Source organism: Schistocerca americana, chromosome 11 (genome assembly GCF_021461395.2).
Source record: "Schistocerca americana isolate TAMUIC-IGC-003095 chromosome 11, iqSchAmer2.1, whole genome shotgun sequence".
NCBI classification, from domain to species: domain Eukaryota; kingdom Metazoa; phylum Arthropoda; class Insecta; order Orthoptera; family Acrididae; genus Schistocerca; species Schistocerca americana.
In genome coordinates, this window is record NC_060129.1 from 63,860,322 (window position 1) to 63,877,452 (window position 17,131).

Here is a 17,131-nt window from a genome sequence, read left to right on the forward strand (position 1 = left end):
ATTTTCATTACAATTGAAAAAAAAACATCTTTAATAACTGAACTAAAATTTTGTAAAATCCCTGTGTTAAGTTGTAGCCCTTATTCCAATAAACAATCTGTAAAAAGTTCAACTTCCTACCTCAAATACTTTGTGAGGAAAGATGTAATTTATAAACGTTATTTTAACATTGCAAGTATAGGGCGTTCCGGAGCCCCTTAAGGAGATGGGACCTGGATAAACCGAAAGAACCAGAGGTTGTAGAGAGTTTGAGGGAGAGCATAAGGGAACAATTGACAGGAATGGGAGAAAGAAATACAGTAGAAGAAGAATGGGTAGCTCTGAGGGATGAAATAGTGAGGGCAGCAGACGATCAAGTGGGTAAAAAGATGAGGGCTAATAGAAATCCTTGGGTAACAGAAGAAATATTAAATTTAATTGATGAAAGGACAAAATATAAAAATGCAGTAAATGAAGCAGGCAAAAGGAATACAAACGTCTCAAAAATGAGATCGACAGGAAGTGCAAAATGGCTAAGCAGGGCTGGCTAGAGGACAAATGTAAGGATGTAGAGGCTTGTCTTACTAGGTGTAAGATAGGTACTGCCTACAGGAAAATTAAAGAGACCTTTGGAGATAAGAGAACCACTTGTACGAATATCAAGATCTCAGATGGCAACCCAGTTCTAAGCAAAGAAGGGAAGGCAGAAAGGTGGAAGGAGTATATAGAGGGTTTATACAAGGGCGATGTACTTGAGGACAATATTATGGAAATGGAAGAGGATGTAGATGAAGACGAAATGGGAGATAAGATACTGCGTGAAGAGTTTGACAGAGCACTGAAAGACCAGAGTCGAAACAAGGCCCCACATTCCATTAGAACTACTGATGGCCTTGGGAGAGCCAGTCATGACAAAACTCTACCATCTGGTAAGCAAGATGTATGAGACAGGCGAAATACCCTCAGACTTCAAGAAGAATATAATAATTCCAATCCCAAAGAAAGCAGGTGTTGACAGATGTGAAAATTACCGAACTATCAGTTTAATAAGTCACAGCTGCAAAATACTAATGCGAATTCTCTACAGACGAATGGAAAAACTGGTAGAAGCCGACCTCGGGGAAGATCAGTTTGGATTCCGTAGAAATGTTGGGACAAGTGAGGCAATACTAACCTTAAGACTTATCTTAGAAGAAAGATTAAGAAAAGGCAAACCTATGTTTCTGGCATTTGTAGACTTAGAGAAAGCTTTTGACAATGTTGATTGGAATACTCTCTTTCAAATTCTGAAGGTGGCAGGGGTAAAATACAGGGAGCGAAAGGCTATTTACAATTTGTACAGAAACCAGATGGCAGTTATAAGAGTCGAGGGGCATGAAAGGGAAGCAGTGGTTTGAAAGGAGTGAGACGGGGTTGTAGCCGCTCCCCGATGTTATTCAATCTGTATATTGAGCAAGCAGTAAAGGAAACAAAAGAAAAATTCGAAGTAGGTATTAAAATTCATGGAGAAGAAGTAAAAACTTTGAGGTTCGCTGATGACACTGTAATTCTGTCAGAGACAGCAAAGGACTTGGAACTGCAGTTGAACAGAATGAACAGTGTCTTGAAAGGAGGGTATAAGATGAACATCAACAAAAGCAAAACAAGGATATTGGAATGTAGTCAAATTAAATCGGGTGATGCTGAGGGAATTAGATTAGGAAATGAGACACTTAAAGTAGTAAAGGAGTTTTGCTATTTAGGGAGTAAAATAACTGACGATGGTCGAAGTAGAGAAGATATAAAATGTAGACTGGCAATGGCAAGGAAATCGTTTCTGAAGAAGAGAAATTTGTTAACATCGAGTATAGATTTAAGTGGCAGGAAGTCGTTTCTGAAAGAATTTGTATGGAGTGTAGCCATGTATGGAAGTGAAACGTGGACGATAACTAGTTTGGACAAGAAGAGAATAGAAGCTTTCGAAATGTGGTGCTACAGAAGAAATCTGAAGATAAGGTGGGTAGATCACGTAACTAATGAGGAGGTATTGAATAGGATTGGTGAGAAGAGAAGTTTGTGGCAGAACTTGACTAGAAGAAGGGATCGGTTGGTAGGACATGTTTTGAGGCATCAAGGGATCACAAATTTAGCATTGGAGGGCAGCGTGGAGGGTAAAAATCGTAGAGGGAGACCAAGAGACGAATACACTAAGCAGATTCAGAAGGATGTAGGTTGCAGTAGGTACTGGGAGATGAAGAAGCTTGCACAGGATAGAGTAGCATGGAGAGCTGCATCAAACCAGTCTCAGGACTGAAGACCACAACAACAACTTAGATTCTCATTTTCTGTCATTTGCACTTCAAACAACACACCTTCTATTTCCCCCCCTGCGGGTCCGGGGTAAGAATAGGCCCGAGGTATTCCTGCCTGTCGTAAGAGGCGACGAAAAGGAGTTTCAACCGTTTCGGCCTTCCATGTGATGGTCCCCCTTGGGGTTTGACCTCCATTTTTCAAAATTCTACAGAAGTACGAGCCTTTTGGGGAAGGACGCCTTACGTGGTGTACCACTGGTCCTCAGTGCACTAAGACCTTGGCACTCAGCATTGTACCGGCGTTGTAACCATACCCACTATTCCTCAAATTGGGCCTAAACGCCTGATGGGTTGTACAAGTTACGCCCATAGTGCATCCCCATCTGCACCTACGATCATGGTGGACTTTGCATGGCACCAGAAATCCAGCACAGTAGCCAGCCCGTTGTGGTGGGGTCGTCATGTACCCTCTAGGTTGTAGCCCCCTGACGACACAGGGATCGTACTGCCGATACCTGAGCTGCACCCTCCCCACGTCGGCCAAGGAGTAGATGCCCGTCTCCTTGGGGCATCAGGACTCCCGGCAACGGTCATCCTGCCAGGTGGCCCTTGCTGAGGCTGGGTGGCGCCCATGGGGAGAGCCCCTGGTCGGAGTGGGTGGTATCGGGGCGGAAGTTACGCAGATGAAACGTCAACACGTATCAGGTCGCTCTGCGGCCAAGTCTTTCAAAAGGAAAGGTACTGTTTCTAGTTCTGGTTCTCCTGCCCTTTCCCCCTTGGCCACTCCCTGGGAGGAGGGACAGGCCCGCCGGCTTGGGGCGAAGTACTTCCCCCGCTATTTGGTCTGTTCTCGAACCGATGGGGGGACGTTCGCCACCTCCAAGCCCATGTTCTTTGTTCAGCACATTGAGGACATCTTCGGGGAAATCGAGGCTCTCAGTAAGATGCGTTCGGGGTCCGTTCTTATGAAGACCACCTCCGCCACACAGTCGGCGGCGCTCCAGGCGTGCGACCGCCTGGGGGACATCCCAGTGTCCATTGTCCCGCATCTGGCACTAAATAGGACGCAGGGGGTTATTTTTCATCGGGACCTCCTGCTACAATCTGATGAGGAGCTCAGGGCCAACCTGGAGCGCCGAGGCGTGCATTTCGTCCGGCGTGTCCAGCGCGGCCCCAAAGACCGTCGCATCGACACCGGGGCCTTTATCCTCGCCTTTGAGGGGGACGTTCTCCCGGAGAAGGTAAAGGTGATGTGCTACCGGTGCAATGTGCGACCTTACGTCCCGCCTCCTATGCGCTGTTTTCGGTGTTCGCGCTTTGGGCACATGTCGTCACAGTGTGAGGCAGAGCCCCTTTGTGGCGATTGTGGACGTCCTCTTCGTGAGGAACATACATGCACCCCACCTCCTCGGTGTGTTAATTGTCCTGGCATCCACTCGCCTAGATCCTCAGACTGCCCCACAATTCAGAAGGAGAAGAAGATACAAGAACTCAAAACTTTGGATCGGCTCTCTTATTCTGAGGCCAGGAAGAAGTATGACCGCCTCCATCCCGTACCGTTGACCCCTTCATTTGCCTCAGTTGTGTCCACTCCTTCCGCTGTATCCTTACCTCTATCCTGTCCCCCTCCGCCTCCTCCCCCCATCCGAGGTCTCTGCCTCCGCCTCCCAAATCCCTCCCTTCCAAATCCTCCTCCCCCATGGCCCCCGCCCCCTCTGCCCCAGGGGCCACCATTCCTCCTCCTCCTCCCCCCCCACCACCTGAGAAGCGATCTTCTTCTCAGGCGTCCATCGGGGAAACGTTCCGGACCCCAGCCTCCGAGGTCCGGTGTTCCAAAACGGACCCCGCCTGTGAGGACCTTCTTCGGGTCCAGCCCACCATCCCTGTGCCTCCTCGGACTTCCAAGAAGGCCTCCAAGAAGAAGTCTCTATCCCCCTCTCCACCCCGGCGCGTTTCGTCTGACGCTCGATCCGTGAGTCGCTGCTCCCGGCCATCCTCAGTTTCGCTGCCAGGCGCTCAGCTGGCCTCTCGTCGGCAAATGATGCTGCCCCTCCTACATAACCAGGGACAGCGGCCGCAGCTGGCGACGACTCGATGGAACAGGATCCGCCTCCCGCCGGTTGTAGCGTTGTTCCCTCGAAACCTGGCCCTCCGCGGCCGTCGAGGTGACCAGCTCTTCCCCCGTCTCGTTCCCCCTCTTTTTTGAGTAGCGATGGCCTTGTTACATTGGAACATAAGAGGTATTCGATCTAATTGGGAGGAATTACAACTGCTCCTCCGCCTGCACTGTCCGCTCGTCCTTGGTCTCCAGGAAACCAAGTTGCGCCCGACTGACCGTATTGCCTTTACCCACTATACCTCGGAGCGGTATGACCTCACCCCTGTGGACGGTATCCCAGCTCATGGTGGGGTCATGTTGCTCGTTCGGGACGATGTCTATTACCATCCCATCCCATTGACCACCCCACTCCAAGCAATAGCTGTCCGTATTACTCTTTCTGCTTTTACTTTTTCAGTTTGTACCATCTACACTCCATCGTCATCTGCTGTTAGTCGTGCTGACATGATGCACCTGATCGTTCAGCTTCCCCCGCCGTTTTTATTGTTTGGCGACTTCAATGCCCATCATCCCCTTTGGGGCTCTCCTGCATCCTGTCAAAGAGGTTCACTCTTGGCGGATGTCTTCAACCATCTCAATCTTGTCTGCCTCAATACTGGCGCCCCGACTTTCCTCTCGGACTCTACTCATACCTACTCCCACTTGGACCTCTCGATCTGTTGTACCACTCTTGCCCATCGGTTCAAGTGGTATGTCCTTTCTGACACCTATTCGAGCGACCACTTCCCCTGTGTCGTTCGTCTCCTGCACCACACCCCATCCCCACGTCCTTCGAGCTGGAACATACCGAAAGCTGACTGGGGACTTTACTCCTCCCTGCGACCTTTCCGGACCACGATTTTCTCAGTTGTGACAGTCAGGTCGAATACCTCACGGCTGTTATCATCAATGCTGCCGAACGTTCCATTCCTCGTACTACCTCTTCTTCCCGTCGCGTTTCCGTCCCCTGGTGGAACGAGGCTTGTAGAGACGCTATCCGTGCTCGACGACGTGCTTTACGCACCTTTCGCTGCCATCCTACGTTGGCGAATTGTATTGGATACAAACGACTCCGAGCGCAATGCCGTAGAGTCATCAAAGACAGCAAAAAAGCTTGTTGGGCCTCTTTCACCAGCTCCTTTAACAGTTTTACTCCCTCTTCTGTCGTATGGGGTGGCCTGCGCCGGCTGTCGGGCATTAAGGCCCACTCCTCGGTACCTGGCCTGACCTCAGGTAATGAGGTCCTCGTTGATCCTGTGGCTGTCTCCAATGCCTTCGGCCGGTTTTTCACGGAGGTTTCAAGCTCCGCCCATTACCACCCTGCCTTCCTTCCCAGGAAAGAGGCAGAAGAGGCTCGGCGACCTTCCTTCCACTCACTGAATCTGGAAACTTATAATGCCCCCTTTACTATGCGGGAACTCGAACGTGCACTTGCGCTGTCCTGGTCCTCTGCTCCGGGGCCAGACGCCATTCACGTTCAGATGCTGGCACACCTTTCTCTGGCGGGCAAAAGCTTCCTTCTTCGTACCTACAATCGCGTCTGGACCGAAGGTCAGGTCCCCATGCGTTGGCGTGACGCCGTTGTTGTTCCTATACCCAAACCCGGGAAGGATACACACCTTCCATCTAGTTACCGCCCCATTTCTCTTACAAGCTGTCTGTAAGGTGATGGAGCGCATGGTTCATGCTCAGTTAGTTTGGATTCTTGTATTTCGATGGCTACTTACCAATGTCCAATGCGGCTTTCGTCGCCACCTCTCCGCTGTTGACCACCTTGAGACCTTGTCGACATTCATCATGAACAACTTTTTGCGAAAGCGCCAAATGGTAGCCGTGTTCTTCGATTTGGAGAAGGCTTATGATACCTGTTGGAGAGGAGGTATCCTCCGCACTATGCACAGGTGGGGCCTACGCGATCGCCTGCCCCTTTTTATTGATTCCTTTTTAACGGATCGAAAGTCTAGGGTACGTGTGGGTTCCGTATTGTCCGACGTCTTCCTCCAGGAGAACGGAGTGCTTCAGGGCTCCGTCTTGAGCGTAGCCCTTTTTGCCATCGCGATCAATCCAATTATGGATTGCATTCCACCTAATGTCTCAGGCTCTCTCTTTGTCGATGACTTCGCGATCTACTGCAGTGCCCAGAGAACATGCCTCCTGGAGCGCTGCCTTCAGCGTTGTCTAGACAGCCTATACTCATGGAGCGTGGCAAATGGCTTCCGGTTCTCTGAAGAGTAGACGGTTTGTATCAACTTTTGGCGATATAAAGCGTTCCTTCCGCCATCTTTACATCTCGGTCCCATTGTTCTCCCATTCGTGGAAACAACAAAGTTTCTAGGGCTCCACATGTCTCTTATTTGGCGGCCCATTGTACACGTTCCCTTAATGTCCTTAGAGTTCTTAGTGGTTCATCTTGGGGAGCGGATCGCACTGTCCTGCTTCGCTTGTATCGGTCCATAGTCCGATCGAAGCTGGATTATGGGAGCTTCGTCTGCTCGGCCATCCCTCTTACGCCGTCTCAACTCTATCCACCATCGGGGGCTACGTCTTGCGACCGGAGCCTTCTACACTAGTCCTGTCGAGAGTCTTTATGCTGAAGCTGCCGAATTACCATTGACCTACCGGCGCGACGTACTGCTGTGTCGGTATGCCTGCCGGCTGTTGTCTATGCCCGACCACCCCTCTTACCAGTCCTTCTTCGCCGATTCTCTCGACCGTTAGTACGGATTGTATGTGTCTGCCCTGCTTCCCCCCGGAGTCCGCTTCCGTCGCCTGCTTCGACAATTGGATTTTGCCCTCCCTACCACCTTCAGAGAGGGTGAGAGCCCGACACCACCTTGGCTCCAGGCTCCGGTTCATATTTATCTCGACCTCAGCTCACTCCCGAAGGAGGGTACTCCGGCTGCAGTGTATTGCTCACGGTTTGCCGAACTTCGTGCTCGACTTGCCGGTCACACCTTTATTTACACCGATGGCTCCAAAACTGACGATGGTGTCGGCTGTGCCTTTGTCGTCGGGGCCGCCACCTTTAAATACCGGCTCCTCGACCAGTGTTCGAGCTTTACGGCCGAGCTTTTTGCTCTCCATCAGGCCGTTCAGTATGCCCGCCGCCACCGCCATTCATCGTATGTACTCTGCTCTGACTCACTCAGTGCTCTTCAGAGCCTTGGAGCTCCCTATCCGGTCCATCCCTTGATTCAACACGGATACAGCAGTCCCTCCATTCTTTCGCTGATAATGGTTCTCCTGTCTGCCTTCTGTGGGTTCCCGGACATGTAGGAGTGCCTGGGAATGAGGCTGCGGATGCTGCAGCCAAGGCTGCAGACCTCCTGCCTCGGCCAGCCTCCCATTGTGTCCCGTCATCTGACGTTCGTGGGGATGTTTGTAAGAGGCTTGTGTCGTTGTGGTGGGATGCTTGGTCATCCCTCCAAGGAAACAAGCTCTGGGCAGTAAAACCACTCCCAACTGCTTGGACAACCTCCTCCCGACCATCTCGGCGAGAGGAGGTCCTTCTGACCAGGTTGCGGATTGGGCATTGCCGGTTTAACCACCGCTACCTGCTCTCCGGTGACCCAGCCCCGCAGTGCCGTTGTGGTCAGGCATTAACAGTGCGCCATGTTTTATAGTCGTGTCCCCACTTTAGTCAATCTCGTGTTGTCCTGTCCCTGCCATCTACTTTACCGGATATTTTAGCTGATGACGCTCGAGCAGCTGCTCGTGTTCTGCGTTTTATAACTTTGACTGGCTTGTCCAAAGACATCTAACCTTTTTACTTATTTTATCTGCATCTTTGTCAGGTCTTTCTGGTGCCCCCCCCCCTCCCCTTCAGTTTTACTAGATTCCATGTGCTCTAACAACAGTGACTGGGCGCTAATGACCTCAGTAGTTGAGCGCCCTTAAACCCCACAAAAAAAAAAAACAACTTCTATTTCGGTTTCTTCCTACTGGTTTGTAAACCGAAGAAAAGTGTCTTTCTGTTAAGCTCAGTGGATGATTATTGCCTGTTCGGTGTTGATATTTTATGCTTCGATGATACTCTTCCAGTATCTCCCTAATTAACTGCAATTGAAGTTTTGCCATGGATACCAGTTCTTTCCTTTTGTGTTTATAAAGACAATAGGCATTTCACACACAAATGTCCAGCAAGTGAAAGAAATGTTTGCGATGCCATTGCAGCGATTTGAGTGTTGATTCCACAGTGATTATAACCATGTCAGCTTTATCAACTGCACCCATTGAATTATTATAATCCAATACGCATACAGGTATTTGGATAACTTTTACTGTATCAAATTCATCTGAGTGCATGGTAGAAAGCATATAGACTTCTTTTTTATCCATCCACTTTTTGAATATTAAATTTTTGCACGATTGACAGGTTGCCTGTCCTCATTTTAATCGTTCACCAGTTTTAGGCATTCCTTTCCTTCTCTTTCTTATGGTCCCGCACACATTTGTGCAACTATTGTGTAGCTTTCTAAATAAAGCTGCACTGAAATACCAATTATCTATGTGAACGGTATGGCCCTTTCCTAAATAGGGCTTTACAAGCGCTTCAACTATCGCTCCTGACTTTCCAGTATCCTTATTTTTGGTATCCACCAGGGCAGATGATCCCATGTAAACAATTAAATCTTGTACAAATCCTGTCTCACAGTCACAGAGAAAAAAAGATTTTATTCCAAATCTGTTTCTTTTTGACGGGATGTATTGTTTGAAAGACAGCCACCCTCTATAAAAAAAAAGTAAACTTTCATCTATGCACAGCTTTTGGAATGGCTGAAATGACTATTTTTTTTTTTTTTTTTTTTTTTTTTTTTTTTTTTTTTTGCAATAAATCAGTGATGATGTTCTGTATTTTGTATAACAATCATTGGTAGAACCGACATCATGGTTGAAATGCAGCATTCATAGTAATTTGGAATAGTGGTCTCTAGCCATTACTTCTCCAAAAATATTGCTTCACAGAAGCACCTTGCTTATAATAATTATTAGAGAGCGGATAATACTTGCTCAGTGTTATCTTGTGTGTGTTGTTGTGGTCTTCAGTACTGAGACTGGTTTGCTGCAGCTCTCCATGCTGATCTATCCTGTGCAAGTTCCTTCATCTCCCAGTACCTACTGCAACCTACATCCTTCTGAATCTGCTTAGTGTATTCATCTCTTGGTCTCCCTCTACGATTTTTACCCTCCACGCTGCCCTCCAATGCTAAATTTGTGATCCCTTAATGCCTCAGGACATGTCCTACCAACCGATCCCTTCTTCTAGTCAAGTTGTGCCACAATCTTCTCTTCTCCCCAATCCTATTCAATACCTCCTCATTAGTTACGTGATCTACCCCTCTAACCTTCAACATTCTTCTGTAGCACCACATTTCGAAAGCTTCTATTCTCTTCTTGTCCAAACTATTTATTGTCCATATTTCACTCCATTTAAATACTCTCAGAAATGACTTCCTCACACTTATATCTATACTCGAAGTTAACAAATTTCTCTTCTTCAGAAACGCTTTCCTTGCCATTGCCAGTCTACATTTTATATCCTCTCTACTTCGACCATCATCAGTTATTTTGCTCCCCAAATAGCAAAACTGCTTTACTACTTTAAGTGACTCATTTCCTAATGTAATTCCCTCAGCATCACCCGACTTAATTCGACTAGATTCCATTATCCTCGTTTTACTTTTGTTGATGTTCATCTTACATCCTCCTTTCAAGACACTGTCCATTCTGTTCAACTGCTCTTCCAAGTCCTTTGCTGTCTCTGAGAGAATTACAATGTCATCGGCGAACCTCAAAGTTTTTATTTCTTCTCCCTGGATTTTAATACATACTTCGAATTTTTCTTTTGTTTCCTTTACTGCTTGCTCAATATACAGATTGAATAACATCGGGGAGAGGCTACAACCCTGTCTCATTCCCTTCCCAACCACTGCTTCCCTTTCATGTCCCTCGACTCTTATAACTGCCATCTGGTTTCTGTACAGATTGTAAATAGCCTGTCGCTCCCTGTATTTTACCCCTTCCACCTTTAGAATTTGAAAGAGAGTATTCCAGTCAACATTGTCAAAAGCTTTCTCTAAGTCTACAAATGCTAGAAACGTAGGTTTGCCTTTCCTTAATCTTTCTTCTAAAATAAGTCGTAAAGTCAGTATTGCCTCACGTGTTCCAGTGTTTCTACGGAATCCAAACTGATCTTCCCCGAGGTTGGCTTCTACTAGCTTTTCCATTCGTCTGTAAAGAATTCGTGTTAGTATTTTGCAGCTGTGACTTATTAAGCTGATAGTTCGGTAATTTTCACATCTGTCAACACCTGCTTTCTTTGGGATTGGAATTATTATATTCTTCTTGAAGTCTGTGGGTATTTCACCTGTTTCATACATCTTGCTCACCAGATGGTAGAGTTTTGTCAGGACTGGCTCTCCCACGGCCGTCAGTAGTTCCAGTGGAATATTGTCTACTCCGGGGGCCTTGTTTCGACTCAGGTCTTTCAATGCTCTGTCAAACTCTTCACGCAGTATCATATCTCGCATTTCATCTTCATCTACATCCTCTTCCATTTCCATAATATTGTCCTCAAGTGCATCGCCCTTGTATAGACCCTCTATATACTCCTTCCACCTTTCTGCTTTCCCTTCTTTGCTTAGAACTGGATTTCCATCTGAGCTCTTGATATTCATACAAGTCGTTCTCTTATCTCCAAAGGTCTCTTTAATTTTCCTGTAGGCGGTATCTATCTTACCCCTAGTGAGATAGGCCTCTACATCCTTACATTTGTCCTCTAGCCATCCCTGCTTAGCCATTTTGCACTTCCTGTCGATCTCATTTTTGAGACGTTTGTATTCCTTTTTGCCTGTTTCACTTACTGCATTTTTATATTTTCTCCTTTCATCAATTAAATTCAATATTTCTTCTGTTACCCAAGGATTTCTACTAGCCCTCGTCTTTTTACCTACTTGATCCACTGCTGCCTTCACTACTTCATCCCTCAAAGCTACCCATTCTTCTTCTACTGTATTTATTTCCCCCATTCCTGTCAATTGCTCCCTTATGCTCTCCCTGAATCTCTGTACAACCTCTGGTTCTTTTAGTTTATCCAATCCCATCTCCTTAAATTCCCACCTTTTTGCAGTTTCTTCAGTTTTAATCTACAGGTCATAACCAGTAGATTGTGGTCAGAGTCCACATCTGCCCTGGAAATGTCTTACAATTTAAAACCTGGTTCTTAAATCTCTGTCTTACCATTATATAATCTATCTGATACCTTTTAGTATCTCCAGGGTTCTTCCATGTATACAACCTTCTTTTGTGATTCTTGAACCAAGTGTTAGCTATGATTAAATTATGCTCTGTGCAAAATTCTACAAGGCGGCTTCCTCTTTCATTTTTTCCCCCCAATCCATATTCACCTACTATGTTTCCTTCTCTCCCTTTTCCTACACTCGAATTCCAGTCACCCATGACTATTAAATTTTCGTCTCCCTTCACAATCTGAATAATTTCTTTTATTTCATCATACATTTCTTCAATTTCTTCGTCATCTGCAGAGCTAGTTGGCATATAAACTTGTACTACTGTAGTAGGTGTGGGCTTCGTATCTATCTTGGCCACAATAATGCGTTCACGGCCCTCTATATACTCCTTCCACCTTTCTGCTTTCCTTTCTTTGCTTAGAACTGGGTTTCCATCTGAGCTCTTGATATTCATACAAGTGGCTCTCTTTTCTCCAAAGGTCTCTTTAATTTTCCTGTAGGCAGTATCTATCTTACCCCTAGTGAGATAAGCCTCTACATCCTTACATTTGTCCTCTAGCCATCCCTGCTTAGCCATTTTCCACTTCCTGTCGATCTCATTTTTGAGACGTTTGTATTCCTTTTTGCCTGCTTCATTTACTGCATTTCTGTATTTTCTCCTTTCATCAATTAAATTCAATATTTCTTCTGTTACCCAACGGTTTCTACTAGCCCTCATCTTTTTACCTACTTGATCCGCTGCTGCCTTCACTACTTCATCTCTCAAAGCTACCCATTCGTCTTCTTCTGTATTTCTTTCCCCCATTCCTGTCACTTGTTCCCTTATGCTGTCCCTGAAACTCTGTACAAACTCTGGTTTAGTCAGTTTATCCAAGTCCCATCTCCTTAAATTCCCACCTTTTTGCAATTTCTTCAGTTTTAATCTACAGTTCACAACCAATAGATTGTGGTCAGAGTCCACATCTGCCCCTGGAAATGTCTTACAATTTAAAACCTGGTTCCTAAATCTCTGTCTTACCATTATATAATCTATCTGATACCTTTTAGTATCTCCAGGATTCTTCCATGTATGCAACCTTCTTTTATGATTCTTGAACCAAGTGTTAGCTATGATTAAGTTATACTCTGCACAAAATTCTACCAGACGGCGTACTCTTTCATTTCTTAGCCCCAATCCGTATTCACCTACTATGTTTCCTTCTCTCCCTTTTCCTACTGTCAAATTCCAGTCACCCATGACTATTAAATTTTCGTCTCCCTTCACTACCTGGATTATTTCTTTTATCTCATCATACATTTCTTCATCATCTGCAGAGCTAGTTGGCATATAAACTTGTACTACTGTAGTAGGCATGGGCTTCGTGTCTTATCTTGACCACTATAATATGTTCACTATGCTGTTTGTAGTAGCTTACCTGCACACCTATTTTTTGATTCATTATTAAACCTACTCCTGCATTACCCCTATTTGATTTTGTATGTATAACCCTGTATTCACCTGACCAGAAGTCTTGTTCCTCCTGCCACTGAACTTCACTAATTCCCACTATATCTAACTTTAACCTATCCATTTCCCTTTTTAAATTTTCTAACCTACCTGTCTGATTAAGGGATCTAACATTCCATGCTCCGATCCGTAGAATGCCAGTTTTCTTTCTCCTGATAACAATTACTGCACCATATCGTTAACTCATTGGAAAGACCTACACATACAAACAATGTACAACATTAGTTATCTGGCAAATACGTACATACAATACAGTACACTTTAGTTTCGTCACCTTCCACAGAATTAAATGTCATTTCTTTGAACTCCATTTTTTGTTGTGAACGCTCTCCAAGTGGTATATCAGTTCTTGCCTCTGAGAGCATCAAAACGTATTGCACTCAGTACATGTCATCTAAATAACAAAGAAAACTGGTTTTTGCTTAATATCTTAATATCATACTGTGATGGAAAAGGAACGTGTAAACAGAATTAATGCACTTATTCATCCATCATGTTTAATACTGCCAATTATGAAGCAGAATCTTCAGGGATGTGGAACAACACAGTGAAGGTGCAGAAACTAGGGCCTGCATTACTTAAATATCTAAAATAAGTTATTTGTGCTTCATGAAACTACTGTGAAAATTCAGGCGAAAGGCCGCACCTCCAACTCTTCATAAACGATCTATCCAGAGGGCCTACACCACAAGTGACACTTTACTTTGCTTAAGTGTACTAGTTACCTGTTAACTGTCAAAGAGTAATACAGCAGTTCTGGCATTAGCCTCCCATGACTTGCCTAGTAATTAACCCTCTCAACCCTTTCATTTATAGCCTTAGCTTGGACCCATTTGTGGGCTTTTTGTGATACGTGAACGTTTCTGCTCAGTCTGCAATGCAGAGAAGCTACTGCAGACGTTCACACTGGTGATATCTCCATAACATTTTTGCTAATATAGCACACTTGACTATAAACCAGCCATCTGGTTACGGCAGTTGTGTTACATTATTACATTAAGGTTCACGCAGCATTTAAATGGTGACTGAGAGGTAACCAACATTTCTCCTACCTTTCCAGAAGCAGAACTGTGTCTCTTCATGTGTTTGTTTACGTCTGTCACTAGCTTATCATAAATATGTAATATTTCTTTCCTAGGCTCTACTTGTATATTCTTGCGATGCTTCACCCCCATACGTCACACAAGCCTGCCACACCACCAGTCTGTGCAACATCAGCCATGGTGTAACGTACGGCGAGAAATTAAGAAAAGCACAAAACACACACACACACACACACACACACACACACACCAAGATAGCTCCTGGGAAAATCATAATAACGAAGCGTTCAAAGATCTACATACCGGTAGCTATAACTAACTGGCTCTTACGGCCAACCAATGAGACATCAGTGCCAGTTGAAACAGCTATGTATAATGCCTTGTGGCTGTAGAAGGTGTAATGACAAGCGGCTCGCAAGCCCTGAGGAATCATGGGGTCAACAGAAGCGTCCGATTCCACCTGTCTGCATTGACGTAAGGGTGTTGTCGTGGGTGATGTCATTACGCCATGGTGTTTATGAGTTGGTTGTGTTTGTAGATGTTGTCTTGTTGTGTTTCATGGTGCCCTCCCGTGTGTGTTTGTTTGTTTGTTTTCGGCAGTTGTCTCGTTAATTTGATGGAAGTTTTGGATGGAGATGTTATTGTCTTATTTATACATATTTTTATGTTTGTTGCCATGTATATGTAGTAACATCACAGGTGCCATATTGGAGATGCTTAGAATAGCCATTTCTGCCATATTGGTGATGTCATGGGTCAAAGCAGACGGCTGGAATCTGACACTTCTGTAATCCAGGGATCATGACGTCATCTCTCCCGCTAGTCAATATCGCTGGCAGTTTTCAAACCACGGATTTCTTTGAACCTAGCCATCCTTTGCAGAAGCAGCTCGCAGGCCCTCAGGAATCATGACGTTATATCATGACATGAGGTCATCTCTCATACTAGCCAGTATCGCTGGTAGTTTTTGAACCCCAAATATTCTTTGAGCCAAGCCATTCTTTGTGATGCTTTGTGGGTGTATGTACAGTGCCAGATTTTGTGTTGCATGTGCGATAAAGCATTTCAATTATGGAAAACTTTGTATCCTTCATTTTCCTTGTGTGTGCATATAGAGCCAAATATGGAAGTTACTGTGAAGTGCCTGCAGGATGACTGCAATTTTTTTTCAACGTCTTGGCAAATTTGAGAACATACGCTGCAAAAGCATATGCTTGCAGAGGAGAAAGGGAAGTTTATATTCCAGACAATGGATGGTAAGTAACTTCGTATAATAATTTTATGATGTGCAAGAAAAGTAAAGTGTCTGGTAAATCTACAGAATTTCCTTCTTTGTGCCTATAGTATTCTGATGCACTGTGTTACCCTGTAAAGTTTCTTTCAGTACAACTATGAGGATTATTTGTGGTAACAGCATATTATCATAAGAAATGGCTTCGGTATTTAAGTTGCAATCTTTATAACTTTTGTTGGTCAGAATTTGTGTAGTAACTGTATTCTAACTTCAGTATCACTCTAATATTTTGTTTCAGTAACATGTTCCTTCACACTTGAAAATTTCTGAATGTTCAAAATGACATCAGTGACCATAGTCAGTATTTTTACAGTAAAATTGCTATGAATTGCAGTGACAGAATCCAGATTTGTGAGTGGTGTTACCTATTTTTGTAATGGATGTTTCAGAGTTTCTGAAGTGAAAGTCCAAAGAAGAGAAGACAGCAAGAAGTAGCTATTTGTGTTTTTCATGGTTTATAGGCCTACTGGGGAAACTTGCCATGTAAAAAAAATGAGTAACGCCTCAAGCTTGGTACCTGTATGGTGATGTGGAAATCCGAGCATTGTTAATAAAGAAATTAATTTTGTGTTTTTTTCGTTTGATTCCTTTATCGTGTTGCCTATAGTTCACAAAATTTAATTGAAATACCAAGTTGATAATTTCAACATAAATTGGACTATGCACATAGCTGTCTCTAATGGCTTTGCTGCTTTTCATCGGTAAAGTATGATTATTCACTAGTCCTTCAGTTTGCATGTTTCTTAATCAATTGTGGCAAAAGAAATCACTGACTCAAAGCATAATTTGCTTGGTACACATAATTGGAAATTGCTTATTTAGTTGTAATTTTACATTTTTAAGCATAATTTGCTTGGTACACATAATTGGAAATTGCTTATTTAGTTGTAATTTTACATTTTTAGATTATAGTATTCTCTGAGAGTTTATCTTGCTGCCTTTCTTGGGTGTGGTTTTTCTATATTTAACAAGTTTACTGATATGGTTAATGACATGTTTCACCACCAGTTAGGGTATACAGCATTAAGCGTGCTGTGCTGTTATCGCTGGTGGAAGCAGCATGGTAGTCAATGTGTTAAGGGGGGACTTAGGAACATGGAGAGTAAAGTATATGCATCTATAATAGTCTTGGCTAAAAACATACAGCTAGAATGCTAATTACTGTTTGAGCAATTATCCTTTAGACAGTTAATATCTTATGCTAAATATGTATTAGAACTGAATTCGTAAACAACTTTCTAGTCATTTAATCGTTTGGCTTTGTAGAAATTGAAATAAAAATACTGCAGACCCAAAAATCGCCTGGAAATGGTAAGGAATATCAGATACAAGTAAGTATTTTTGCTCAGTAAGAATAAAGTGTAAAAATGCTGCTATCTGGTTATTACCATGAGACCACTGCACACAAAACAGGGCAGTGTAAGACTTTGTTCCCTAGCTCTCATTGGCTGAAGCAACTAAAATTAAATTTCTGAGAAATGCGGAAACTTTGTTATCCGTATATCCCCAGAATGATTTAAAATTTTTGCAGTGAAATGGCACTGATAGTGCATAACATATTTTGCAACTGAGTCTAAGTACTTAAAAATTGATGTGGGGTATGTATTTCAAGACACACTTGAGAACCAAACCTGACATTTGTATTGACACACAAGTAAACACATCTGAA

At 44.3% G+C, this 17,131-nt stretch overlaps 1 long non-coding RNA gene across 1 annotated transcript in view; it reads left to right on the top strand.

The window, feature by feature from the left end:
• LOC124553923 overlaps positions 1-15,999 on the top strand; it is a 47,218-nt gene extending 31,219 nt beyond the window's left edge. Inside the window, exon 5 of the long non-coding RNA XR_006968167.1 lies at positions 15,284-15,999. This is a non-coding gene — a long non-coding RNA (uncharacterized LOC124553923). The remainder of the gene's footprint in view (positions 1-15,283) is intronic.
• The last annotated feature ends 1,132 nt before the right edge of the window (positions 16,000-17,131 follow it).